Here is a 27,271-nt window from a genome sequence, read left to right on the forward strand (position 1 = left end):
AAGTTTTGCTAGAAACATTAAAATTATGCTTTTATCAGAACACTATCAAATTTTCAACTTAAAAGTTTAAGTAAAAAAAAGAACTTCCATAGGTCCAAAACCATTTATAAACTGCGCCGTTTCCTGAACATTCATAATTATACAAAAAAACATGTACTTAATAGGCCACTATTTCCTGTAATCGGTCCACTAAAGTGGTAAGTCGGAGATTCCGTTACGTGTTTTTGACTTTCTTAGAGTGAATTAATATTGGGAATCCTCTAAGTTTACATTACGTAGAACAGATTTAGAGCAGTAACTGGACAGAACATGTTTTTATTCTCAACGAGGAAGCTCTTGCCCTTCATCACACCTGGTGGAAACTGATGATTAGGCTGAAGGTGGAGGGGAACTTCAACTACAGAGGAACTATGGCTTCCTACCTCCAAATGCCGGAATACAGTAATGCTATTAACATTATTGTTATAGTGACAGACTTAGGAAAATAGAGTTGCTAGCCAGGCAGACTTAGATCAAACCCTACCACCAACCAAACCGAGCAGAAAATTTCACCTCCACTGGGAATCAAACCCGGGACCTCTGAAGCTTACCTCTTACCACTTGAAGACAGAGGCAGTTGTTACATTTTACTATTACCCTTGAACTACCTACTACAGTGAGAAGAAGAAGGACGGATATTTGGTTTATGTTCATCAAAACTTACTTACAATAACAATGTGTTCCGGAATTTGGAGGTAGGAAGCCATAGTTCCTCTGTAGTTGAAGTTCCCTTCCACCTTCAGCCTAATCATCAGTTTCCACCAGGTGTAATGAAGGGCAAGAGCTTCCTCGTTGAGAATAAAAACATGTTCTGTCCAGTTACTGCTCTAAATCTGTTCTACGTAAATTAAACTTAGAGGATTCCCAATATTAATTCACTCTAAGAAAGTCAAAAACACGTAACGGAATCTCCGACTTACCACTTTAGTGGACCGATTACAGGAAATAGTGGCCTATTAAGTACATGTTTTTTTGTATTATTATGAATTTTCAGGAAACGGCGCAGTTTTTAAAATGGTTTTGGACCTATGGAAGTTCTTTTTTTTACTTAAACTTTTAAGTTGAAAATTTGATAGTGTTCTGATAAAAGCATAATTTTAATGTTTCTAGCAAAACTTTTGTATCTTGAATCAAAGATAGGAAGGTGATTATTTTTTTCAAACATCTGCAATTCATAACAAATCTATCGAAAAAAAGAAATCTGAAAAAAGTCAACCCAAAAAAAAGACAAAAATGTTTAAAGCCTACTAGGTCATAAAATTTTAAAATATCACAAAATTAACTCTATCTCCTAAACTAAGCACAATCGTATAATATACATGGGGGTGATTTAGGTACACCTCGATGTAAGGAATCTAAATTTTTCTTTTAGACCTCACTGTTTTGGCCACCCTGTATATCATGATGGAGAGCGAGACATCTCATAAAATACAAAATTAGTAGAGGAGAGTAGGCCTGGCTTTTGTATAAGCTACCTACATACGAACACAGTTTCAAAATAGTATTCCGGGCTTAGAGACGGACACACGTCAATTTTCTGGTTGCGTTTTTTCTAAAACCTTAGTCTGGTAGAGCCAATACCAACCAAGTAAATGTCAAATCTACGTTGGGCTGGCAATACGCCATCGGCACTATTAGAGGCTTACGCATTGGAGGTTACTTGCAGAGATGCCATCTACACACCAAAACTCAATTAGTTTAGTAAACCATAACCTTAATCTTAATCGTGAATTGGATAGTATCTCTGAGTGGTGCAAATCTAGCTGCCTCGTTCTGAATCCTGGCAAATCTAAAGCTGTGCTGATTGGCACCCCTAAACAAATGGCTAAGCTGAGAGGTGTTCCACTGAACATTCTGATAAACGGGGAGCCAGTTGAGATAGTGGATAAGGCCAGGAACCTGGGTCTCATTATGGATGGCCACTTGAGATTCGAGAGCCATATAGCTGACTGCGTTCGGACCTGCTTCTATCGGTTGAGGTTGTTGTATGGTATTAGACCGTACTTGTGTGAAAGGCTTCGAATTTCGCTTTGTGAGGCATTGGTACTGTCAAAGCTTAATTACTGTGACACGGTATACGGACCATGCCTCCTAGCAAGGACTGCAAGACTCATACAGAGAGTTCAAAACTCTTGTGCGCGTTTCTGCTTTCATATTCCCCCGAGGACACATGTGTCCCCTTTTCTAAATTCGGCAAACTTGATGAGAATGGAAGCGCGCAGGCAGCTGCACTTGACCATCATGCTTTTTGGAGTCATTTACACAAAAAGGCCAATTTATCTGTATGAGAAGTTGGCTTGGGCACAGGATAGCAACAGATATAATAAAAGAATGTGCACACACACCTTTCTCACTCCTCAACATCGAACTGTGGCTTTCAGGGGATCCTTTAGATTCGCAGCCACGCGGTGCTGGAATGACCTACCACCGCCAATGCGCGCCCTGAAAATTAAGAGTACATTAAGAAACAAGCTTAAAACTCATTTATTAGAGTCACAGAAGTCAAATGGTCAAAATGTACTCACGTCTAGGTTATGCGCGACACGTGTATGAACATTGTAATTCCAGCACCGACGGAGGCCCTGAATGCTTATGGCGAGGGGAGAACGTTTGGTGCCCCTGTCCCATGAAGTTCTATGCTCCAAACTTTTTGCCACGTCACTTTCCATCTGCGTGGCAGCGCATGCTCATGCACATGATTTTTTTATTTATTGTAATACTAAAAATCACCCACTCAAACGGCAGTAAAAATAAAATGTTGACTTGACACTTGACGGATGATTGACATGACTGATTGATTTTTTTATTGATTTCTTTTTTTTTTTTTAATTTTTAATGTTATTTCAGTGGATTGTGACTTATAGCAACGGCCATGTTGTTGCTTTTCGTTTAAATAAAATTTATTGTTGTTGCCGCGATCTCCGAGTTAAAGTGAAGTTATACCTACTTCTTGTTTTTTATTAATTTTTGTAAATAACACTATGGGTTTTAGTATGTATTCGAATTGATGGTGGCGCCCTCTTGCAAATGTCATAAATAACAACTTCTTCTTTTTTGTTGATGGCGGTGAACCTGTGCATTTTCGCCAAATTTTACTAAAACTGGTGGCGCCCTCCTGTCAGCGTCATGACGGATAATGTTGGGCATAATCCATTTACTTTTTTTTTTTCTTTCTTTCTTTTAATATTGTATTTTTTTATTTTGTTTTTTCTCTTTTGTTTGTTTTTGTGTATTGTCTCATGTTTGCCCAGCTCTCTCCAAAAATGGTCACCGCAGAATAACAGCGTCGTGTTCTGGGTTTTATTTACCACTCCAGAGCATGACACATGCTGAGCGGTGGCCAGTTTTGGTTCTAACTTGTATCTGTTATCTGTTTTTTTTTTTTTTTTTTTTGTTATCTGATTTTGTGTGCTATATTTTAAGTTGGAACCAAATAAATGTTTTTCTTAATTAAGTATGACTAGTACGTACTCATAGGTGAAGAAAGAGGCGACGTCGTGCCAGTTGGTCCTAAACTATAGGTAGGTATATTAGTAAGTACTTACCCATCATATATCATTTCATACCCTTAGAAATACTAAGTAGGTAGCTCAGATCATAGAAGGGAATAGATGTGAAACGGGGGCGTGGCGCGTGTCTCCGCGATATGCCCAGAAACGAACATCAGCCGCGTAGCTAGGTTAGTCGCGATTCAGTCGTACTAAGGAAATGTTCTCCGATATTTTGGATAATGCGTCGTTACGTGCAATAAAACAAGTGAAACGAAGAACTACAGGAACAATGGAGTCATTTACTACATGTAAGTATTGCAAATCCATTGGTATTTTGCTTATAAATAAAAAAAACTAAACATTTTTACGAACGAATTCAGTGCCGTAACAGTTACTGCGGTATCGAAATCAGTGGTGATAAAAATTCTAACACACTTGTACATTGACGATTTAGTTAGCAACCACTTTATGTCATGCTCAACTACTGCGCAATGTATTTAATTTCTTCCGATATCCACTGTCGTGTGAAAATACACAGTACGGCCGCATGTGCCGGTCGTAACATAGTGCCGTGCTCGTGTTCTAATGCGGTTTCCTATTATCGATAAAATGAAGTAAATTATAATTTTCTATTTTGTAATTTTATTAAATAAAAAAATGATGTGTTACTTGCGATTATAAGATTTTACAAAAAAAAATAATAACAGTAGAAGTAATTAGTAACTGTCAACTATGTAATTACTATAAGAGCTAGTTAAAAGCCTAATATAGGCATTATTTTTGATAAACATATGCGGTACGCAGATCGCCATAATTAAAAAGTAAATGCGTGATAGTAGTTAATAATAACGTATAATAATAAAAAGGTTTTCATACATAAGCATTTTGTGAAACCAGTTTCGAGCCTTGCCCCTAGCGATTTAAAGTATCGATATCTTGTCGACTGCATTTTATCTTTGTTCTCTCACTAGCGTTTTCAAAGTGTGCGTCACGTCGCGCGGCCATTGATTGGCCAATCACAGCACTTTTAAGCCGGTTGCACATGTTGTCGTAGACTCTCAGTCGCTTTGTTTTTACACAGTTGAATGTGTGTGGGAGCTGTGGTGGGGGAAATGTGGGGACACTGGTTCTCGTTGTAGTTACGCGCGACTTCATATCTATTCTCTTTCTATGATCTGAGGTAGGTAGGTACCTACTTACATATCAAGTGTAATACTTCAATAAGACAATATCTTGATCAGTAGACTAGATAAGTGCCTATCTCATATCTCATAGAAGGGGGAATTCAGTGTGGAAAATAGTCGTATATGAACGCGTATAAAATTATTTATTTTTATTAAATTATCTCTGGAAATAAAATTCTTCATTATTACAAGATTGCATAATTCAGTTCTTATTTCTGGAATGTCTGGGTGTACTTGGTTCAACGTACAGATAACAGCACATCGAGCTAAACATTGGGGTGCCCTCTCAGACGCATAACATTTTTCATCATAATTTAGTTTGGCATAACAGTATTTGCATAAAGTTTTTTCGCATAAACTTTGATATGCATAGTTTTCTAAATGCATAATGGTTTCTTACGCATAATAATAACTTTCTCTAATTTTCAATACCATAATTTAAATAATCATAAATGTAAAGAACATAATTTTTATATTCCTAAAGTTTGTTTTTAATAAAATACGATAAACATAATGTAATTATTTATAACATTTAAAGTCATAAATATTGTCTATAAGAGCAACCAACATTGAAGAGTAAATAATTATGTATTTGTGATGTTGCGAAAGGGAGGATCCCTCCACCTTTGTTTATACTCTTTCGGCCTATAGATTTGTAAAAACTAAATTCTCTGTGTCATTGTCATTTTTGTTCTTAATTTTTGACCTGTCTCTTAGAAAACTTAAGCTCGTGAAAATACATTCTGTTTGTCTCGAATCCCTCTTATCTATTATAACGCACATTATTATACAGTCCACATTTCTTTTACAACATTAAGCTTGCCTGGTCTGGAATTATGTAGATCCCGACTGGCCGTGGTCTCTTCCACGTGGTACTAGTCTGCCCTATACTAGAGTGTAATTTAAAAGCCGGAGGCGCGGAGGGAGTGCGGTCCTCGCTCGCTGTAACATATATCCGGCAGCCGTGCGAGCTGGAGCAAAGCTGCGGAAGCGAGCATGGCATGCCGGGTATATGTTACGCCAGAGCGGAAGGACCGCACTTCCCGCAGCGCCGGAGATAAGGCAATCCTAATGCTTGCTTGCATGCTTGCATGCTTGCTTGCTTGCATCTTTGCTTGCATGCATGCTTCCTTGCTGCTTGCTTGCATGCTTGCTTGCTGCTTGATTGCATGCTTGCTGCTTGCTTGCTTGCATGCTTGCTTGCTGCTTGCTTGCATGCTTGCTTGCTGCTTGCTTGCAGGCTTGCTTGTTTGCATCCTTGCTTGCATGCATGCTTACATGCTTCCTTGCAGCTTGCTTGCATGCTTGCGTGCTTGCTGTTTGATTGCATGCTTGCTGCTTGCTTGCATGCTTGTTTGCATGCTTGCTTGTCTATTTATATTTGTTAACTTATATTTTATATGTATAACATTTTTATATTTCATATTTGTTAACATTATGGTATTTTGTATATTATGAATGGTAATATTTATGGCATTGGTTTAGATGCCAATAAATGTTATGCTTAGAAATCATTATTAAAAAAACAAGAATACAGAAAAAATATATACTAAAATATTAATATAATAAAAGTGGTTATGTCAAAAAAAAAATGCCTTACGATTTATTCTGTATGAATGTTATGCGAAATGATGAGTATGCCAAAAAACTTTATGCACTCTTAAATTATGACAAAAAAATTTATGCAACCGAATATGGACCCTAAACATTGTGGTTATTAATCAGTCGTAATAAGGTGCTATTTTGCAAAGAAAGATATAGTGTAATGTGCTGTGTACATTTACCGCGTTCAAATCTCGCTGCGTGACATTCGGGATGATTCGGGGCGTTACGTCAACTGGCTTGGCTTAATCCCAAACGACTCAGAAAGGTAACATATCTGGAGTTTCTTTATTTACACTGTGCAATGTTTTACTTAAAATATGGGTAACAATGCTACGCCAGTTGCTTGCTTGAATTTTGAGCCATACAACCTACAGATATTTTGGCTAGCATCTTATCATAATATTACCTCTATCTAGATAGTTACATTCATATTATTATGTTTGATAACTAATACGAGAATTACATGTACTCGTTTTCATTTGAAAACAAGTGTACCTACCTATTCGTACCTACATAGGCATACATTTTTTACTGTAGGTTATTTGTATATGGTATAATTAATGTAATGTAAACCTGGTCTAACTGGTAAACCTAATCATTCATGAAAAAATACAAAATAGGAGCAAAAGACATCCCAAACATTATTCAACCTTATCACTTCTGTAGGCACTTTTTATCTTATATTTACTTCGCAAAAACGCTCATCTCACGCTCAAAGCGGCGCTATGAATCTGCATTCCCATAATTAAAATCCGTCTGCTCTGAAAACAGTTCGCAGTTTAAACACCGGGAAGACGGTCGGCGATCGCAGCCGCGAGTGTTTATTTGTGGTATTTTTCTGCAAGACAAATTACATCATTTTCGCGCCGTGGCAGTTCCCCTTAATTGGTTCCTAGATGACAGATTAAGGGTGGGGCTCCCGTGACGTAATTGACAGCCCAATCTGAGCTGCGGCTTGTGTGATGGATCTCGTGCGCTAAGGACTCGGCCTCTACAACATGCACCCCTTGTAATTAAGACTAATAATCCTTTCTGCCCAGAATTATTGCATGTAAAGTTGGTTTGAAATTAAATAAATTGCTAAATTCAATAAAAGAAAAACAAACGAGTTAAGATTTTTCTTAAAATAAGTAAGATAAAATTGATAACTACTGTAACGAGGGAAAATGTCTTCTGGATATCGGATCATTTTTTTAATGCCCATCTAAACGACTGAAAGATCGTTGTTTGTTAGGTGTCATCAGATTTCGAATACTTATAGAAATATAGTTTGCAAAAGTTATAACCGTTTACTTAAATAACAAGTTAGCGTAAATCTTATTATAAAAAAATATTTAGGTATAAATATCTTGCAAAAACTTGGTAGAGTTAAGAAATATAAATAAAATTATTACATAATTTTGTAAAACTAGGACGGCTTACCTTAACATGAGAGTAGCTGAAGACAGCACGTACAAACGACGAAGTTGGCGTATTAGGGCGCGCCTGTCCAGGGCAAACGATCCCATCATGTCTGCGTTGTTAAATTTCCCGTTATGGAACTTCATAAAACGGGACCGTCAAAACTTTTTTGTATCGCAGGTCGATTCCCCCGGCTTTTACTTCTGGCGAAAACTACTCGGCGAGAGTTATGGCCCGAGGTATGGCGGAGTAAAGTGCGCAGTAAGTCTCTATTATCAGCGCCGTTAGAGTCGCGTGAATGAAGGCGAACGAACGTGGTAAGAATCTACAAGCCAACTCAATTCTATACGTTCCGCTAATACCTCTAATATGGCGCGCGTTATTCTTTGCGTTCAACTCGTATTTAATTAATTTCAGGTTTTATGTTGCTATATTTTTCGCGCTCCAAAGCAAGGCGGAAATTAACGAGTATAGAAAGCGAGATCTTGCTGTTTGTACTTTGTTCGATTATAGAATATCGGCAATTTTTACAACAACAATGAACACACAAAGACATGACTGATTTTTCTTTACATTTCATTGTATAGTTACAGCGATAGACTTTGGATACCGTTGTTAATTTAGTCTTTGTTAAATATTGACTCATTCTCCTCTTCTTTGGTTAATTAGCATAAATGATAATTTTATTTACCTTCAGCGTCTCATTCGGACCAGTTCGAAGCAATTTAGTCACTTGCAATATTTTAACGCAAAACATATTCGATGAAAATAAAATGGATCTGGATTTACGACATTTTGTACTGCGGCAGTGAAACTACTCACGAAGTTCTGCAATGATTGTGATTTTACACACATTATTGTCAGGCCATTACTCCCCAATTTCGAATGTTCCATTACGTAGTCCTACGTGCACTATTTCATAGCGCCGCGTATTACCGCGCTCCAAGAAAACTTTGTTAAAGTTAAAGCGCTTTGAATTATGTAAGATCGTGGATGAAAATGGGTCAATTGTCAGTAATACGTGACAAGCACGTACAATATCCCAGTAAACATGTGAAGTTTCTGAGAAAATATGTACCGGAATTTTGTAAACCAGACTGATAAACTGTGCTCCTTCAGATTTATTTTGTTTCTGTTTTGTTTGTTCTTCAGATATTGTCATTTAATTATTACATTCTTGGAAAAACGATCGATAATAATAATAGAAGATTAGAATCGATTTCTGAGATTGTGAGTATCATTATTTGTATCAAGTACCTGTCTAAGTTAGCTTTATAAAGAATTTGTCATAATAAAATTTAAGAGTATCATTAAAGTTTCATACGTAGATAATTTTAATGTATAGAATTTAATGTCCATCGCCGTAAAGTCATATAAGTGCGTTACATTGTTATTCAGATCAGTACAGAAATGTATATTGTGAATTACAGATATTATTATGGCGGTGCCATCTCGCTTATTCCAGCTCCATAACGCTCGTCGTAAAATTTTACGAGTATTCTTTCAAAAGCGTATGTGCTACGTTTGAAAGGATAGGGATTGATGGAGGGTACTTTAATTCAGTATCCACCTGGCTACTCATGTATTTTAAAGACAATTTTCAGCAATGCAAAAAACGGTTAGCCCAGCTCACCTGGGCTGTACAACTACTTCAGATGTAATTCATTCGTTTACATAGTAAGTAATAATATTTTTGAAAATGTACTATAATCTATAAGTATGTCTTCTAGTTATTCATTGGTACATAATAAGTTAATTTTATTTTAAGTAATAAATATAATAACAATTTTATGTATTGCAGGTACGAGATCTGTGACTCGCCAGAGTAACCAACTTCAACCATTGCGCCATTAATAGATCGTCTAATAACTAAAATATTTTTTTAGATAGGTAAACGAGAGCTACGAAAATTTACTGCCTAGAGAATTAAACCATTGTAATCTTTATCGCTTTAACTGTAGCTTTGCTATCACATTTCATATGTAGGAACACATAAAAATCTTCCGGTTTATTGTAGCAGAATGCATTGTCGTATAAAAATATTTATTCTTTGAGATAAACATAAAACGCATGACCATCGCCACGCCATTCCGACCGCCCATTCGGTGTAAGAAAAATGAAGAATCAAGCCCTTAATAAAACGTTGAAAAGGACACCGCTTATTTTCTCTTTCGCGTAAACACTCTCAATAAATTCTTCAAGTTGATCCGAGGATGAACCCTTACGACGTATGGAAAACGAGAGCCGAGGCCCAGGGCTGTCCACAACGGTTTGTAAGCAAAGAAAAAATGGGGAAAACACAAATTCTTTATTTGTATGCAGGCCCATTTCACGGCACTTATGCATGACCCAAATATAGCTTGCCATGCCACCACTTTGAGACTCCAATATTGGCTGGTGGTCTTGAGAAAAGGTAATTTTATCTAACTTATCAAGACATCTGATTTAATGCTGATTAAATAGATCTATACGAATATTTTCATATTAGCGATTCTTATGAACACTAAATATAGATTCGAAATCGCTTTTCAGCTAAACTTCAATACCATATTATTTCCAGGAATTCTACAAATATTGACTGGTAATATTTGACTAAGTATGTATATTAGAATTACCTAAATAATTGTGCTGTCTCTTTTAAGCATTCTACAATCTTTCTTTTTTTGTTTTGTGTAGTGTATGATAAAGTGCTAAGTATCTATCCATTCGATTAAGTTGTAAAGGCGATGACGAAAAGTTTGTTATTAAAGCGTACGAAATGTCATAATTGGTAGAGTTGTTGGTTAAAAACTGACGATTTTTCACACTTTTCGGAGTAGACAGCCCTTGACGAAGGCCAAGACGAATCTCCGTGATTCATTCAGGGCTGCATCGTTCAGCGGCGCGCCATAAATCATGTGATATGGCCAATTAATGGCACCCGTATCTCCGATCAAAAATCGCGTTCCCAACTTTGTCGAACAAACTCTATTGTTATTTGATCGAGAATGAGGAAAAACGTGCAACGGTAGGATTTATTGGCTATTTCATACCTATTATCATTTGTAGTTTTTCTTTAACTTAATATTATTCTTGTTTTTATCTACGAATCAAAAGAGTTCGCGAATTCAACGATTGACTGGCGTCTTTATTGCTTTCAGTGTAAAAGTTACGCGATCTGTAAATTATTATCAATCCATAAACACTAAGAACTAAGATGGATTGAATAATTTCATAACAGATTTAGTAAAACCCCTTTGTGGCTAAGTTTTTCATCCGAGCCGTATGAATGCGATCGTTACCTCTCGCCGCGCGCGCCGCACACAAAACTCCGCATCCTGTCCTGTCAGTTAAAAAGTATAATTTTATTTCATGCTACTTTTTTCGAGACAAATTTCTTATAGGACTCAGATGGAGGGCCCCACAGTAGATTTTATTATTTAACTTGGACAGAAAGGGGAAACAAAGACAGTTTTGAGGGAATTCATCAAAACTTTTGATTGTATTACGTACACTCCGCCTTGAATGCTTGTTAATCTTTCGCCGCCTTTTTTGTTTTATTCCTTCTAAAAAACTTGCAACAGACCAATAATTTTTTTAAGAAACTTTTAGAGTTGAAGAGCAAATCTTTTAAACGAAACATTTTGTCTTATCTTGTTAGCAACTCAAAAGTTTAAACAATATTTTTTTAGACTGGGTTGCACCATCTTACTTTAACTTTGACAAACGTCAAAAATCGGTCAAACTCTTTACAAAAAGCACCGGTTATCGCTATAGTTACGGTCAAAGTTAGGTGGTGCAACTCAGCCTTAGTAGGTAATTTATCATCCCGGACAGACTAATTAGAATAATACCACACAGTTTACATTAGAAAATAAGTCATTATAATATTATAGCTAATACAACTAATTCTTATCAATAATGATTGCTATCACAGAATTATTTTTTGGGTTAGTAGTAGTTTCGCACGATTTTCCTTCGCACGAATGTGCGAAACATCCCCTTTCAAAAATAATTTTTTTTAGTAGGCGTTTCGCCCGGATGTATCAAAAGTATTAAAAACGGGTGCGAATCGACCCCTTTGAGAACTAGTAATCGCACTACTAGTTAAAAAAAGAGTCGATTCGCACGCGATTTTAATACTTTTAAAACATGCGGGCGAAACGCCTACTAAAAAAAAAATTTATTGAAAAGGGACGTTTCTTTCGCCCATTCGTGCGAAGGAAAATCGTGCGAAACTACTACTAACCCTATTTTTTATCAATTATCTCCATGACTCTCTTGTGTCATCACTCATCACTCTTCAAGCATTAAAACTAATTCTTTATTAATACCGTTTCATCCTCCAGGACAAAGTGCCACAAAAGAGTCCATACTCATTATTTACTGCGTCAAACGTCGCGATGGTCGTAATTATGTCTAATTAATAATGTTCCCAGGCCTGGAGATAACCGTCGCTAATTCATAACCGGTGTCCCTACTAATCCGGGATATACACTCGCGTCGGTCGACTTACAATAAATTAACCTAAATGTATAAATATTTCTCTCCGAGGCACCGTTTTGATTTATCGTTGTTTAGCTAATTGTACAATTGAGGTGGGTTAGAACGAACGTTCGAAACGATTTAGGGTTGAAGACGGTTAGGTATATAGGCTAGCAAAAGCTACAAACGTTGCTCAGTCTTTAATTTGAAAGACGAAAGAGTCATTACATAATCTAAATCTATAATTTCACGACGTAATTTTCGATCTATTGTTGTCGTATTACGATATTTTGCACTTTTACCTATTAGGTATTAAAAAATACTACTGCCTACTTAATTTGCTTCCCAAAAGCTTCCTATGAAAATTGTGATATGTGTAACTTTTAACACATACGCAGATGGTTCAGGATACCTGCTACATTATGTTATTGAACCCGGTTGTACGTTAGCCTAATAGTGTCTTGGCCTAGACATACGTCGCCACACACTATGTCAACTACATATATCACAACAGACACGCTACTTTCAGACAGCCACTCTGCGTTTGATTACAGTATTAATCTTACAAAATTCACAACTGCGTCAATGTTGCATCGCGTTTGGCCAATTTCAAATGCTTAAGTTCGAAAGTTTCCGAAAAGCGACTCTTTTTCGCGAAGGTTATATAGAATGTAGAGTGTTTTCACGCTGTCTGTACTTTATGAATAGATAACCACTCAATTGATATTGATTCAAGCCTGTGATTGATCTTAATACAATAATAACTTTCAACCATCATAGGCTCTAGCCTAACACTCTATAGTCTTTTTCATCATCATCATTTCAGCCATAGGACGTCCACTGCTGAACATAGGCCTCCCCCAATGCTTTCCATGTTGATCGATTGGTAACGGCCTGCGTCCAGCGCTTCCCTGCTACCTTCAAGGTGGACGTCCCACGCTGCGTTTTCCGGTACGCGGCCTCCATTCCAGAACCTTTCTGCCCCATCGGCCGTCAGTTCTGCGTACTATGTGCCCTGCCCATTGCCACTTCAGTTTGCTAATCCGTCGGGCTATGTCAGCGACTTTGGTTCGTTTACGGATCTCCTCATTTCTGATTCGATCTCGCAAAGAAACACCAAGCATAGCCCTCTCCATAGCACGCTGTGCAACTTTGAGCTTCTGTATAAGGCCTATAGTGAGAGGCCACGTTTCCGAGCCATAAGTTATCACTGGTAACACACATTGGTTATACACTCTAGTCTTCAGGCATTGAGGTAATTTGGACGAGAAGATGTTGCGTAGTTTCCCGAACGCTGCCCAGCCGAGTTGGATTCAACGATTGACCTCCTTCTCGAAATTGGACCTACCTAGCTGAATCGTTTGTCCGAGGTAGACATACTTGTCGACAATCTCGAGAATTGAGCACCCAACTGAAACTGGGTAGGGCGTAACATGGACATTCGACATAAGCTTCGTTTTGTCCATGTTCATCCTCAGGCCTACCTGTTGGGAAACTCGATTAAGGTCTTCGAGCATTGTGCCAAGATCTTCCAACGATTCTGCCATGACCACAATATCGTCGGCAAACCGAAGGTGAGTGATGTACTCGCCATTAATGTTTATGCCGAATCCTTTCCATTCCAGGAGTTTGAAAGCGTCTTCCAATGCAGCGGTGAACAGTTTCGGAGATATAACATCTCCCTGCCTAACGCCTCGCTGCAGTGGAATCGCCCTCGTGCTCTGCTCCTGTACTCGGACCGACATGGTGGCGTTTTTGTACAAGCACTTCAGCACCTCGATATACCGATAGTCAATACGGCATCGCTGGAGAGATTGTAACACTGCCCAAGTCTCAATCGAATCGAAGGCCTTCTCATAGTCCACGAACGCCAAGCATAGTGGCAAGTTATACTCCTCAGTCTTCTGTATAACCTGCCGCAGCGTATGGATGTGGTCTATGGTACTATAACCTTTTCGGAATCCGGCTTGTTCGGGAGGCTGGAAGTCATCGAACCTACGCGCGAGACGGTTCGTGATGACTCTCGAAAACAGTTTGTAGACATGACTCAGAAGCGAGATGGGTCTGTAATTCTTCAGCAAGGTCTTATCACCTTTCTTGAAGAAGAGCACCACCACGCTTCTGTTCCATGCCTCTGGCGTAGTTCCCTGGAGTAGGACGGAGTTAAAGAGTCTCTGAAGGACTTTCAGTATCGGTGTTCCACCCGCATTCAGAAGCTCCGATGTTATTCCGTCATCACCCGGTGCCTTGTTGTTCTTTAGCTGTTTGAGAGCCATCCTAATCTCGTATAGGCTGATGTCCGGGATATCTTCGGTATAGTGTCGAGTTAGCTTAGCTCTTGGATCTGAAGTTGAGCTATCAACGGGTTTGGTGACCGAGGTATACAGTGTGAGTCACGTTAAAGTGTACATATGAAAATAGATGAAACTAGACCTATTTTTATCGACAAAAAAGAGGTCAAAAATTTTTTGAGATTTTTTTTTAATTTTTTATAGAATATTTTTTCTTCCAATTACTTATTGTAAAGAAAACATAATAACTTTTAAACTAAGCGGTATATCTTGATAAAATAAAAACAGTAATAATGCTAAATAACAGGCAATATTAAAAAAATACATAAAATACACAAAAATGCCAACAAATAATAAAAAAAATATACTTTTTGAAAAAAATCCGCTTAAAAATTCGTGTTTTTTTGGTTATTTGATAAATTTCTCCAACAAATGCCCCTATAACTGGTAGTTTTTATTACTTTGTATTATTCTCTATCGTATTACCTTCGTAAAACGAAGAATCGCATGTCTCTATCCCTATCACAACGTTTACAATGATCGTTTGAACTAAGCCTCTCCGGGCGCGCCATTCAACGCTTCGTTAACAACAAAACTGAAAATGGCTCTAGATTTGTAATTTTGATAAAGACAAGTTAGATTTCAAATAAAAACAAAAGATTTCGAAGTAAAATAAGCATTTTAGTTAAAATTAAAATTGTCTCTACCTGTAGCGGAGAATAATGTTGTGGCAGGCCTTTGTTCAAACGATCATAGCAAAAGTTGTGATAGGGATAGAGACATGCGATTTTTGGTTTTACAAAGATAATACGATAGAAAATAATACAAAGTAAAAAAAACCACCGGTTATAGGGGCATTTTTTGGAGAAATTTATAAAATAACCAAAAAAAACACGAATTTTTAAGCAGATTTTTTTCAAAAAGTATCATTTTTTATTATTTGTTGGCATTTTTTGTGTATTTTATGTATTTTTTTAGTATCGCCTGTTGTTTAGCAATATTACTGTTTTTATTTTATCAGGATATACCGCTTAGTTTAAAAGTTATTACGTTTTCTTTACAATAAGTAATTTGAAGAAAAAAAATTCTATAAAAAATTAAAAAAAAATCTCAAAAAATTTTTGACCTCTTTTTTGTCGATAAAAATAGGTCTAGTTTCATCTATTTTCATATGTACACTTTAACGTGACTCACACTGTATAGCTGTCCATAAAACCTCTCGATCTCACCCAGAATCTCGGCTTTTGTTGACGTTACACTACCGTCCGCCGTCGTTAGCTTCGTCAGCTGGCTTTGCCCAATAGAGTTGTCTCTTGCGAACACTTTGGAGCCTTGGTTCCGCTCTATCGCCTCTTTAATACTGTTAGTATTAAAGTTGCGAATATCATGTCGCAAGGACTTCCTTATCTGTCTATTGAGCTGCCTATATGCCGTAGCGTCAACGGAGGACTGCAGCGTCATTGCACGTCGTTCTGCCATGAGGTTGAGGGTGTGGTCGGTGAGCTTTTGCGGCTTGTCTTTACGACGAGGTCTAAAGAATTTAAGCCCAGCCGCCTGGACAGTTTCTAGTCTTTTTCACGTAAGATGATTCGTATGACGTTTCGAGTTTGAAAGTTATAGAGATGTCACATAACTAAACCATAGCGATTTATCTATCGATTTTTTTCTAAGAGTTAGTAAAACCTACTTTTAGAGAAATATTTTGTATAGGTGTCATTTAACAAAAATCATGTTTTTTTAATTACAAATATTTTTGTAACAATTTTTTATAGATAATATTCAAATTCCATGGACTTCGTGTTCAAAACAAGGATTCCTAAAAAGTAATGGTTCTATTTCTTTACATTAAAAACTATTAATTTATTTTCAATGCGTTTATTTGATTTTTATAATGTTTTTAATAACTAAGTATTTACTGCAATCGATTAATGAACCGCGTAAATAATCGATTTTGTTACACAACAAATACCCCAGCACTAAATCTATTCCGTTTCACACATTGCGTACATTAAATAAAAAATATTTTTACATCGTATTTAATTAAAATATAATCAATAGACTCAGATTTTACTATATATTTCAAGACAAGTAGTTAATATTTTTTTATTATATTGCTAATAAAATACAAATATTTTTTCAAAAATATTCTGCGTATGTAGTATGCGTAATATGGATAACCATGAAGTGTCATACGGATCATCTTAGGTGAAAAAGACTATAGTGTATGTTTATGTTTGAATCAAGTTTTGAGCGTGTATTTTCAATATAGAGACCTTGTCGTGGATCGCCTTCGCCGAGCCAAAAGTAGTATGTCTGCTATGTCCCTAAGGCGAGGTGTACCAACCATCATAGACTATCGTGTATATTTGAGATTGTATCAAGTTTGGAGCGTGTCTTTTTAGAATAGAGACCTAATCGCGGATAGTCTTCGCCGAGCCAAAAGTAGTATGTCTGCTATGTCCCTAAAGCGAGGTGTACCAACCATCATAGACTATCCTGTATATTTGAGATTGTATCAAGTTTGGAGCGTGTCTTTTTAGAATAGAGACCTAATCGCGGATAGTCTTCGCCGAGCCAAAAGTAGTATGCCTGCTATGTCCCTAAGGCGAGGTATACACATGCGTGCGGCATGCGTGAGTGGCTCCCCGGGATCGCGGTCGGCTCCCGTTTAATTAATCTGGATTTGATGAGGGATTAAGTTAGCGCGCGCGTGACGGATCGAGAGCTCTATGCGTCCGCCCCGTCTACTGTGGTTTAAAACGGATTTACCTCTCATTTAGCCTCCGCACAATTTGTACACACGTTCAAGATGTAATTCCACTTTCCCAGTTATTAAACTTAATTGCGGGTGGGCCCTTTGTGCTTTTAAAGACACATTTTGAAACTGTCTTTCTTAATTAAATGAACGAACATTGTTATTTTTGAGCAATTTCATGAAGTTATATTCTAAGTTGTATATCGTAACGATTTCTAGCTTTAAATAAACCTATCCACCTAAATATATAATGTCTTAAAATATTAATGATGGGGTGAGTCTGGAAAGCTACAATGAGATTGATTAATCGGCTGTATTGTATTTCAAACTTATCATCTAATCAAACCCAATGAAACTGACCCAGTTTAAGCGCTACGCATATCAAATCTAATTATTGTTGTATATTGTTCTCTAAAAGTAAATTAAGCCAATCCATCAGCAAATAATAAATAAAACTCGCTTCGCATAACATCAAGTAAAACCCGCAGCAGCACAAAAGTCCCCGGCGAACCCTTTCTAATTCAATCAAGCCAGACATGGCGTACTTCCTCGTTCCATAATAAATGATTTGTCTCCCAATTACGGGAAAACGTTGACGTCACCTGAGATGTTTGAGGTTGCCGGAACAACCAGTGCATTATTCAACCGTGGCATGTTATGCACCCACCTGCAAGCACTTATGTAATTAAGCCACGCGCTGCGCCGTTGGCACACTTTGCTACTCCATCGTTAAGACTATCCCCCGTTACTCAAAGCACTCTGACATCTAAAACAGAAATTAATGGCACAACTTCGTACGGCGTTAACACAGAGAACTCTTTTGTTCACTCCCACGAAATTCGTTTACGGTAGATAAACAACGATTTACGACATCACATATGTATCTACATGTTTTTATTCGCCGCTATTCCTTTGTATCGGTAGCGTATTCCCAAGACGCCCGCTAGGCTACCTGCTTACGCTACAGAACGAACGCGACGAGCAACTGCCGCGATAACACTATTTGAGATTCTTTGTCTCTTAATATAAAGCAGATTTGAATAAAACAACATACGATTCGTAAGCGTATCATAAGTCAATGTTTGTGTCAGTTCGGCTCACATCCCAATTTTCTTGTTTGCAACATATTTATAACTTGTTTGTTGGGATTCCCTTACTCATATCGAAGCATTTTATTTTACCTTTACCAAGAATGTTTTGTGAATAGAATATATTGCGCATAGTATATTAAGTTAGAGAATCCTTACTTACTAATAAAATGCGAAATCAATGATTTGAATGTTCCTAATTTGGTTCAAGAACATTCACACAATAAAGTCTTTCTGTGACATACCAAAATTCACGAGCAAAGCCGCGCACAAAAGATAGTTAACAAAGGTGCAAACTAAGTAAGCACTCCCAACTCCCAAGTTTTGCGAAATACAAAGTTCGCAGAATTTTCTTTTGTCCAGTAATAAAATTTTAATGAGCGGGATTAAGCGTATCTTGAGATATGCGATAACTTCCGGAACATGAAACAAAATCCATTACATTAATGTTAAAGAAGAGCAACAATACGTCACTGTCGGAGTCGGAGTAGCGGGCCTGGAAGTGATTTCAAAGGCGGAATGCCCGCCACGTGACGCGACTCCCGATAGCGGCCGCCGCTTCACTCATAGCGAGCTGACAACGATGTGAGTTGACGAACTTAACCCACAGATCTTCAATATGAAAAAGAAATAATTGAAACAATTTGATGAAATTCATATATGCCCGTTGCATGTAGGTGGTAGGAATAGGTTTTAAATGGACACTAAAGATATGGATTTTTTAAAGAACAATCCAAAAATCTTCTCATATAAAAATATTGACTGATATCAAGAAGAAAAATATGTCTTCAAATTTTAATTGCGATGAAATCTTAAAGTAATAACTTAGTATAAATCGACTACGAGAAATATTGCTACGTCGTCGTAGCTACTACGACGTAGTCCATTGTAGCAGCGTAGCAGCTACGAAGAGATAAAACGTCGCAGGCGCATGTCTTTATATTAATCTGCTTCTTTTTCAGTCAGAGTAGGTATCGCTAGTTAACAAGACGCAGCCTACTTCATGTGAACTACATTAATATTTCAAAGAATTAGTCGATGCTTCATCAACTAACTTCGCTATCGAATTATAACTATCTGTTCGCGGTTCAAACTCTATGTAGGTACGATGGGCCAAATTGAATTTTACTGGAAATAATGTACCCGTATTGTACAAATGACGCATCAAGCGAATCAAGCTATACACTATAGCTTCTCATAAACTTGTAATAAAAGCGGTTTTGCAATAATTTATTACATTCTGATCTGTTGTCGTCTATACTATACATTGTATACATGATAATATTTATATTCTACACAGGAATATGTGACTTTGCACATTCCAGGGTAACAAAGATCCGTGGCATTCGAAAAAGGGATCAGCCTTTTATTCGGATCAATATTTATAGAGTTAGCCCCAAAAATATTGTATCATACGTAGTACCTATAAGTGGATTTTTTTAGTATGTATTTTCTAATATTTCTTAAGCAACAACTTTAGTTAGTAGAGAAGAATTATGTAAAATTCGAGTAGATAGGCTATTTTTATTAAATAAACATTATAATATTTTACACATTCATCATGCTAAAAGGATTTATAATATTTCGAATTTAAATGGACTACCAAGCGAAGAATTTGTTGGCACAATCAGTTTTCCGTTTTTGTTAAATTTGGTCAAAACAGTTCTGTTAACAGTTACATAGCAATAACATTGTATCAACATGAATTTCCATCTGTGTATTTTGTTAGTTGCATGAATTCGTTGCTAAAATAACTATTAAATGAACTATTCCCAATTATGCGCAATTGGGTAGTGGTAGGATTTTTTTTGTAAAATACCTCAATTAAGCCCTAAAAATCGAGCTGTTTTCAATTTGCTGTTTAGATTGAGTTTCCAAACTACTGACGTCACACAGTATGTTGTGAGACTGTATAATCGGACATTCTCATTTATTTGATGAACCGTATAGAGCTCAGTTATACAAACATGATAGTAAAACTCCCGTTTGAAAATTCCAAGTAGTTTTCGCGGTACAAAAATTCAAAGTTACCTATTTTTTTACTTCAAAATTATGCAAAAATATTCTCACTCGTTAACTATTAACATTTAATTCAGAATTGTTATAATACTTCATAGAGCTCTTAAAACTACACGTAATAAGCGTATTAAGTGCTTCATAAACGCATTCAGTTAATTGGGAAAAATGATTTTAGTGATTTTTGTTTTTATTTTTTTTCTCAATTATACCTTAATATATGCAAACATTTTTAATTGCAAGATATAGTCTGATATTTAATCTAATTGTATAAAAAAGCTCAGTGGGCTAATTCAAATGCATTTGTCGAGAGTAGAAATCGTCTGTCAAATAATTTTCTAGTAATCAATTTTGAACTGATTGTCAAGGTAATACAGTTGAAAATTGAATATCAAAGCCAGACTACGCCTAATGTCAGATCAGCCGATGGTAGATGCCAAATTTCCAATATCGCGTACGAAGACGGAGAACTTTGTCAATATAGTGGTACATAAGGGTCATAATTAGTGGATGCCGACGATTTTCGCGCTGTCATCTCAACGACTGCCCACCCTTGTCGTTAGAGCAGTCGACTGGATAGAAAGCATGGAATTAACATGGTGATTGATAAACTAGGTGCAAATAAGCATAGGTATTTTATAACCACAGAATGCTTTTTGCTTAAATTTGAAAATAAAGGATATTGTTCTGCGTCCATACATCGTTCGCCCCAAGACCCCCAAGCAATGAAATAATGATTTTTATATGTGAAATTACTTAACGATTGTCACCTTATACTCCACTAGCTTTTCGCTCGCGGCTTCGCGCGCGTGGCCTACATTAGGTACCTACATATTTTACGGAACCCTATTATTTTCCAAAATAAAATTTAGCCTGTTACTCGTGGATAATGTAGCTTTCGAATGGTGAAAGAATTTAATAAAAACGGTCCAATAGTTTTTGAGTCTATTCATTACAACCAAACAAACAAAGTTTTCCTCTTTATAATATTAGTGTAGATGTTACGGTCAAAGTGATAAATGTGAAAATTATGAATAATCGCCGGTTATTATGAATAATTACCGCATGATTTGGTTAATGTGATTAATATGAGGTCATTTATGTGTGTATAAAACTAAATAGGCGGCTTAGGGGTGGCCCAAGGGCCACCCCCGCCGCACCTTAACCTATTTTTCACTTTAAATCAAAACATTATGTTATAGGCATCATGGAAAAGTAATATTATGCAAGAAACAATCCAAACTCATTATGCCAAATTATATTAATATATGATATCAAAACGTTCAAAAGTTTGGCTGTACACGAGCACGTACACAAGATGTTGTTCTCTTTTATGAAATTTGTTAGTACTAAGGTTGAATTATTAAATAATCACTGTTAAATGTGATTAATTTATCACTTTTACCGCGACTGTCGGTAATTATTCATAATAACCGGTTATTATTAATAATTTTCAATTTATCACATTAACCGTAACATAGATACTTAAAGCACGGATAAGCGGGAGATTCGTTACAATAGGAAAAATGCTTCAGATTTTGAGGTTATTAGCATAACAGAAGTACATTTCCATTTTCTATCTTCTATAGGTACTTATAATAAATCTGTAGAGAGGTCAACTCTGTACATGAAATATATTTTCAAAATAACTATCAGGGGGTGATACTGATGCCAAAAATGCAATCAGTAAAATTTTTGTCTGTCTGTCTGTCTGTATGTTCCTTATAGAAACAAAAACTACTCGACGGATTTTAACGAAACTTGGTACAATTATTCTTCATACTCCTGGGCAGGTTATAGTATACTTAGGAATTCCCACGGGAACAGGAATTAGCGGGAAAATCCTTTTGTATGAAAAATCTAAACCGCTTAAGTTAGACGCTTTAAATTTCGCACGTAGGTACTTTAGTAAACTAATTCCCACGGGAACTGGAATTCGTGGGAAAATCCCTTTGTATGAAAAATCTAAACCGCTTTAGTTAGACGCTTGAAATTTGACATGTAGGTATCTTAATAAACTTAAAGCTTAGTTACAACAGGATATTGCAAAATTCCCACGTGAACGGGAAAAAACATTTGAACGAAAAAATCTAAACCGCGTAAGAGGTACCCAGCTTCTGGCCGAGGGGGAGTCATACCTAGCTTATGCTTATGGACTGGGGGGAGGGGCTAGCCTTACCCAGCTTCTGGCCTGAGGGAGGGGGGGGGGGGTCAAGTCATACCCAGTTTCTGGCCTGGGAGGGGGGGTAAATCATACCCAACTTCTGGCCGAGGGGGAAGTCATGTCGGGGGAGTCATACCCAGCTTCTAGGCTAAGATTAAATAATTTCCAGGAGGGAGCAGCTGTCCTTTCCTGCAGCAGCTGGCCCGCCCATGGGAACGGCGAATAGATAGGTAGGCACGTAGGTTAAACTCAGAAAAACTAAATAACAGGTGGGCATTGCGTGTACATCGAAATTATCTTCATAGCAATGTCTTGCTTGTAGCCTAGGCAGAGTGTATCTGCCTCAGCTATACCTTATTGTTAGAAGTAAATAAATTAATACTTATACATTTTTATATTTATTTGGAAGAAGATATGACTAACAACACTTATGAACACTTTATTTGAATAAATCGCCAAATATACCACCGCGGAGACCCCAATCGCGTCTCCGCGTTCCATTGAATCGTATGAGCGTATGGATTCTTTTCGATATTTTTCACAATTTCTATTTTTAAAAATTACCTATCGATAGCTTACTTTATTCTGATGAATAAATGTCATTACAAGTTTTTCTCTAAAACTGATAGTTTGGCTAGAAAAAAATATTTTCTATCCACGCAGTACGCCGGCAGCGTTCGGATCGGATATAGTGACGTCATCGGTCCCGCGCCGTTCGGTCAGTGAACTTTTTTAGTAATTTGGCCATAACTTCGTCAATTTTTGTCGTAGAACAAAAATTTTTGGACTGTATATTAAGGATTTCTTAGCCCTATAAATCTGCATTCACAGCTAAAAATCGAAATGATCCTCATTCATTACTATCCTTTTAAGACTGTTTTATCTAACTGATTGTACTTAGGTACTACTTATTATTTCTTATAATAGCGTGTTTTTTTATAAACCTAATTTAGTTAATTTATGTTTTGTCCCTAACTCTTGTCGCTGCCAGTATTTGACATTGATAGAAAGTGAGAAAACATATTTTAACTAAAATAGGTTGATTAAACGATTGTTGCTTTTTATGAATATGGCGGTTATGATTTTTAATGGGCATTTATAACTAGTTTTGAATGTTGTGTAACTGTTTTGACTGATTTATTTATTAAGGTAATAGACCAATTGAACTGAACAGAAAAAGTTTAATGTTTTTGTTAACCTATCCACATACATACATTCAATAACCATTCACTTGGGTACCGAAATTCCCGGTTTTCCCGGTACTGGCTTAGACCTGGTACCGGTAATTCAGTAACACTCCTTAGTACCGGGACTTGCAACCCCTATTACTAAAGTACCTACGTGCGAAATTTAAAGCGTCTAACTTAAGCGGTTTAGATTTTTCATACAAAAGGATTTTCCCGCTAATTCCTGTTCCCGTGAGAATTCCTAAGTATACTATAACCTGCCCAGGAGTATGAAGAATAATTGTACCAAGTTTCGTTAAAATCCGTCGAGTAGTTTTTGTTTCTATATGGAACATACAGACGGACAGACAGACAGACAAAAATTTTACTGATTGCATTTTTGGCATCAGTATCACCCCCTGATAGTTATTTTGAAAATTATATTTCATGTACAGAATTGACCTCTCTACAGATTTATTATAAGTAGGTATAGATATGTAGGAGAGACGTCTTAATTACACTTTAAATCGTAGATCGATAAAGAACCCCTTTGTCAAACCGTATGAATAGCAGCAAATAGAACTTTGCGTATTGGAAAAATAGGAATGCCTACGGAAAAGCCAAACATTTTTTAAAAAGAAGTTAATATATTTTACTTACATTTAAATCCAAAAATATCTTTATTCCGACCCAAGGGTAAGTAGGCAGTTATGTAGGTATAAATGAAAATACGTATGTAGGTACTTATTATTTATTAATGGTCATGTTCTACATTTTCTATTAAATATGGGCCCAATACATCAATGATGTCGCCATCACAACAAAGTACCATAAATGGTTTAACGAGATTCCGATATTTGTATAGGGAATAAGTTTTTTTTTTTGGTATGCATAATTGCTACTTTTTTGCACATAAATGTATGTATGTACCATCCATGATGACAATAGCCTTTCTTTGTGGTAAATCGTTTCCTGGCTTCCCGAAAAGAGACTGGAACATAAAGGTTTCTTTGGGCTACTTCCTCTCTACTAATATGTTGTAACCCTAAATGTGCTGGTACGAAATGTTCCTCCATCATACTGCGTGCTTTCATTACATATTTTGTAAGAGTACTCCTTGAAATGCCAAGTAATGTAGCTATTCTGTCATCTGAATCACCGGTCCTCAGCTTCATTAAATAAGCACCAACTGTAGTAATTCGTGCTCTCTGATAGTATCTATGGCAAAGAAGATCTGAAGGACGAATCTGAAAATAAAATAAAACATCAGATTCACAGTTCAACAATAAGAAGAGCAATATTTATATAGGATTAACGACTTTTGTGTGTAACGGAATAGTAAGATGAGTGATGAAAGATAATTTATGATTTGAACGCTGAATGATGAGGAATGATTGGTCTATGGAGGAAACGAAAGGGATGAATGAGGAACGAGGATTGAGAGTGAGAATAGTGGTAGTTTAAAAGAGTAGTCTGTTGTTATGCAGGAAGTATAAATAAAACTTTACTGAGTTTATTTGGCTCAGGGAATTTTTAACTGGCTTTATAATAGTAAAAATTATGTTTAATATTATGTAAGTAATAATATTGCAATATTTTAATAATATAAGTCTATTTGTATTATACAGGGTGGAAACGATAAGTGATCTATAACACTTTTAATATTGTGTGGCTGGCATACATTTAGTATGGAGGCTGAAAACATTGAATTTTCGGATAGATCCAGTTAATTCTGTAACTATTTACTGATACCGTTAGAAAGAGCTCGTGAAGCACTTTCAGGATGAGTAACCAGTTTTTCGATATCTTGTGTAGTTTAGAAATAATCGAGTGAGATCACTTATCGTTTCCACCCTGTATAACCTGTATGGATGAGAGTAGTGGCAGATTGAAAGCAATGGAAGGAGTTGAAGGATGGGAAGGCTGATTCGGAAAAAACCTTTTTTATTATTATAATAAACCGGCATAATTATTTTTATGTATTATAAAACTGGCAGGGCTCTTACCTCTCTGGGTTGAATCCAATTTCGAACAATGTTTAATATATCTTGATTATTCTCTGTATCCAAACAATGACTTCAAGTTCGCAATAATGAACAACCACATCCAACACAAACTTGTTGGTGACCTACCGGGGCACCGGTTGGCATATCTGGAGAGTCTTGTGAAGTAGGTGTGGTATCTCTTTGCAATAATGAGTGACAAGCCCCACAGATGTAGTCATTTGCAGTAACCTGTTTAAAAATAATAATAATTAGAAATAAGTTTAAAAAAATTATCAGTTTTTTAATGTCCCGCACTTAAATTATTTTATTTTAGTATTAATTTACAGAAACCAATAACTTTACAAGAATTAGACTGATTGTATAGCCAATAACATTTTATTAAATAAGGACTTTAGCGTGCATTACCTCTAATGGAGTTAGTCGTTCCACAATTATGTTCCTGATGTTAATATGATGTTGAGTGTTAGTTCTCAGGGACATGAGCTGATGTGAACGTGTTCTAGGCTCTAGTGTTCTACTGCAAAGCACACATTTTCTGCTAAGATTTGAAGTAGATGCATTTGTGTTGTATCTTGGGCTTGGGTCCAACATGTTGTGCATATAAGATCATGAGCTGTAACCTGTAAAAATAAATAGATTCATTGCATGCCATGCCACACATACTCCTGTGCGTTGAATAAATTGAGCCGCAAACCATAAAAAAAATGATAATTCAATATTATGTGCTGTTAGTAGAATTTTGGGTCAGAGGGTAGGGTTAAACAGCTTTAGTAAATAAGCATTGTTGTTATAATAATTAATTATGACGTGTTACAAACTTAGTTACAAAAAATAAAAATCTAGTAGTCTTAGTTCCAAAAAACAAAACAAAACAAGCTTTCATTGAGAGCAGGGAGATAGTGTCAAAGTAAATAATTCCTTAGATTTACACCAAAACCAGCTGGATTGTCAACATAATTGTTGTTTCGCTCATGCCTCCATTGCGCTGTACCATCGACTAGTTTCTTACAATCGAATCGGGCCTGGCTGTCCACACTGTCCAGGGTTGAACCACAGATAATAGCGGAACATTCATTTCAAGACAACCCGCCATGAGAATGGCAATTCAGAAGTTTGGCAAGGCTAGTACTTATTCATAAGATTGCAGAGCAAAATGTAGGTACTTACCGATCGAGGTGCTGCCCATTGTTGTGTATAATTAAGTTGCTCATTTTCTAACACCATAGAACCACCAGCCGAGCCTTGGCCGAGCCACACAAAAACAGTAAATCCCAGGCTGAGTATGTCGTTATTGCAATCAATCAGAGTCCGTTTGAATAGCCAAGTTTGTAGTTAATAAAGTTCCGAAAATAAAAGCTAAAACACAAACGAATCACAAAGAAGGATCAAGCAAGACAGCAACACAGCAAGAGTGAGTGAGAGAGAAAATAGCGATGAGCGTTATTCGTTATAACTGGTTATTAAACGAGTGATTAGCCTGACCAGTGATCACTCGTTATCCAGAAACGCCTAAACTAGTTTTTTTCTTAACGTCGTACAACGTTAGAATCTCTTCGTTATTCAACACGATTGATTCCACAACGCTCTAAAGTTAAACTGAA

At 36.6% G+C, this 27,271-nt stretch overlaps 1 long non-coding RNA gene across 1 annotated transcript; it reads right to left on the reverse strand.

Annotated features, from left to right (window-relative positions):
* Window positions 1-24,397: 24,397 nt before the first annotated feature.
* On the reverse strand, window positions 24,398-27,069 carry LOC135071129 (uncharacterized). Its single transcript, XR_010257214.1, has 4 exons — window positions 26,838-27,069; window positions 26,076-26,290; window positions 25,671-25,898; window positions 24,398-24,911 (listed from the first exon to the last, which is right to left on the reverse strand). It is a non-coding gene; the product is annotated as an uncharacterized LOC135071129 (long non-coding RNA).
* Window positions 27,070-27,271: the final 202 nt, after the last annotated feature.

Source organism: Ostrinia nubilalis, chromosome 4, assembly GCF_963855985.1.
Source record: "Ostrinia nubilalis chromosome 4, ilOstNubi1.1, whole genome shotgun sequence".
Classification (NCBI taxonomy): Eukaryota; Metazoa; Arthropoda; class Insecta; order Lepidoptera; family Crambidae; genus Ostrinia; species Ostrinia nubilalis.